The 2868-nt window shown below is 42.1% G+C and overlaps 1 protein-coding gene across 1 annotated transcript in view; it reads right to left on the bottom strand.

The window, feature by feature from the left end:
- TRIM67 (tripartite motif containing 67) overlaps positions 1–2868 on the bottom strand; it is a 66026-nt gene that overhangs the window by 27393 nt on the left and 35765 nt on the right. The window lies entirely within an intron of this gene.

Raw genomic sequence — 2868 nt, 5'->3', positions numbered from 1 at the left:
GTGTTCTCTTGTGGGGTTAGAAACACACCCGAGTGTGTCACTCCTAGGCATGTGCTCTTCCGTGGGGTTTGAAACGCAGCTGGGTCTCATTGTGTCTGTGTCTGCAGGCTCGGCTGGAGGTCCACCGATTTGGGATCACGGGTTATGGAAAAGGAAAGGAGAGAGTCTTGGAACGGGAACGCGCCATCATGCTGGGTGCTCAGGTGAGGGGCTGCTCGGCCTCCCATCACCAGGTGGGACACAGAAAACGAAAGGGCCCAGGGCGAGTCGGGCCACGGGACACTGGGAAGTTTATGCGAAATAAAAAATGACTGGTGTCTTTTTTCTTTCATTTCAGCCTCCCAAAAAGAGTTATGTGAATTACAAGGTTTTGCAGGAGCAAATTAAAGAAAAAATTGCAGCAAAAGAAGAAGAAAAGAGAATGGTAGGTATAATGGCCTTTTCTTTATTAAAGTAGAACAGAAAGATGGTTGCAGTTTGTCACAATGGCATGCTGGGCCTGGCTGCTTAGAAAGCAGTCTGGACAACAAGATCTAGAGTTAAATGACCAAATTCTCTTCCCTTATTCAGGTCAGCTACATTTTGTAATGCAAGCCGAGGGATCTGGCATATTTATGTGAAAGATTTGCTTGAAATAGCAAACACCTGTTCAGATAATGTCAGCTCCTTTGATCGTCTCCTATACTCATTCCTCTGTTTTTATTTTACGTTGTATGGCACACAATGGCTTATGGAAAACCACAAGGGGAATAGATGTTATATTCCCGGCTTTTCACCTAAAATGAAAGACTGGATATTTCTATTATTAGTCTTCCCTTGAAAGGGTTTTGGGACCAAACTTTGAGTCTGTTATTTTAATATGCCTACTCAAAAAATATTAAAAATGCATAGTATCTCAGTGGCGTTGGATCACTGACCTCTTGCCTTTTTTCGAATCTCATCTCCATTATCCATTACTGACATATATATTGTCTTAAATTCTGAAATCAGGCCCAGGACTCCGATATTTTCAAGAAAAAGAAAAGGAAGGGGCAGGAAGACAGGTGAGTGGTATCATGAGGTACTAGAGTGGGATGACCTGGATAAACCTACTGATTACTTCTGTACATAATGCCTTGAATTTATGTGGGCTCTCTAGCTGCTTAGACTGCTCCATTGTCTCCTGTGTCCTGATCAAGTCCTCTAAGGGGAGGCGGGATTTAGTAAACTGCCCAGCATCAAACAGCAACCTCAGAACTGAATTAGGCTCCCATTTTCAAAGACCAGACCCCACAAGTAACCAGTGGAAAAGCTGAGATTGACATTTCCAACAAAAGACTTGTGTGTCCCCCCAAGAGGCCCTGCTGATGTGACAGCACGGTCTGGGTCAGTATTGCCTGTCCTTTGACATCTCACGTGATGCAGAGCACCGTAATCTGAGTAACAGAATATTGATTTTGTTGCTTTATGCTCTTAGCTTTTGTTCAAGTGCCTTATTTCTCTCCCTTCCAGTAACTATTTCAAAATTGACTCCTTTTGTTTTAACCTCTTTCTTGGACTCCTAGTGAGCTTGCACATGCTGTCAAGTGGTCATTGGTTCTGGCCATAAATGTCTATCTATCGGGGGCCCTCTGTGTGCCAGGTACATGGGTTTCTTCAGTGTTGGGGATACAGCCATGACCACGTTGAGGGTACCCCCGCCCTCGAGTACTTCACATTGTAGTGAGGGAAACACACCAAAACATACAAACAGATAAGTCAGGTACTGGCAAATTCTGTGAAGAGGTTGAAATAAAGTATTGTGAAAGAAAATCAGTGGGGGTAGGCTGGGATGTCATTCTATGGAGGTGGCATCTGAGGTGAGAACTGAGTGAAGAGGAAGGGACAGCCTGAAAAGATCTGGCAGCAGAACATTCCGTGTGAAAGAAACCAGTAAAGGCAGAAAGGTATTCAGCATGTTTCAGGGACCAGGGTAAGGCCAGTAGTACCACAGCAGGGCAGGGGCTGTGCATGGGAGGGGCGGGGTTTGCAGGAGCAGACCCTGGTGGCCTGGCTGGTGGCCTGTGATCCTTTATAAGCTTAACTCTGGTACTTTTCTCTCACTTTAAATGTAGGAAATCCAAAAAGAAGAAGTCGGCTCCCAGCATTTTGTCAAGTGGACGGGTTGGACAGGTTGGAAAATTCAAAAATGGGACCTTGATTCTGAGCCAAGTTGATATCAAGAAAATAAATTCTTCCCGAGTGGCTAAATGAAGTGCTTTGTAAAGCAAAGAAAGTGCCTTTACTGAAACTGGATCCCTGGAAGACTTCCAGATTATTCTTATTTATTTCATATTTCATAGACTACTTTTTTATTTTAGGGGAAAAAATCAAATATAAATGATAAAATATCTGGTTGGCGAAGCGTCTGTTTAATGGTGATAACCATGTTGGCCCAACTGCAGTGTGACTAGTAAGTAAACCTACCGAAAAGAATGTTTAACATTCTCCAGTAGGGTTCATGCTAGTTTCACTTTCACTGCTGTTTTTTGCATTTGCGCGTAATAAGATTTTTCATCTTCTAAATTTACTGATTTATAAGTACTAATACCTTTAAATTGCCATTTAATTTTCTAAAAATGAGTTAATGTTTCTATATCATGAAGGAACTAAGAATGTGATAATTTGTCTGTTATTTTGTGGGAAAGCAGTTTCAATTTTCAGCCTATCCACTGTATAAAATCCACAAAGTTATGTAAATAAATAAAGTACAATTATTGTGATATATGTGACCGACTGTTAACTAGCACAGCAGGTGACGTCAGCTCATACTCTGGTGCCTACATTTAAGCAAACGTTACCTCCTTCACAGTAATTACTTCGGGCAGCTAAACATAAACCTTTTCTTTT

Source organism: Hipposideros armiger, unplaced genomic scaffold (assembly GCF_001890085.2).
Source record: "Hipposideros armiger isolate ML-2016 unplaced genomic scaffold, ASM189008v1 scaffold_454, whole genome shotgun sequence".
In the NCBI taxonomy this organism is placed as follows: Eukaryota; Metazoa; Chordata; class Mammalia; order Chiroptera; family Hipposideridae; genus Hipposideros; species Hipposideros armiger.
This window is presented reverse-complemented; position numbering and strand designations above follow the sequence as displayed.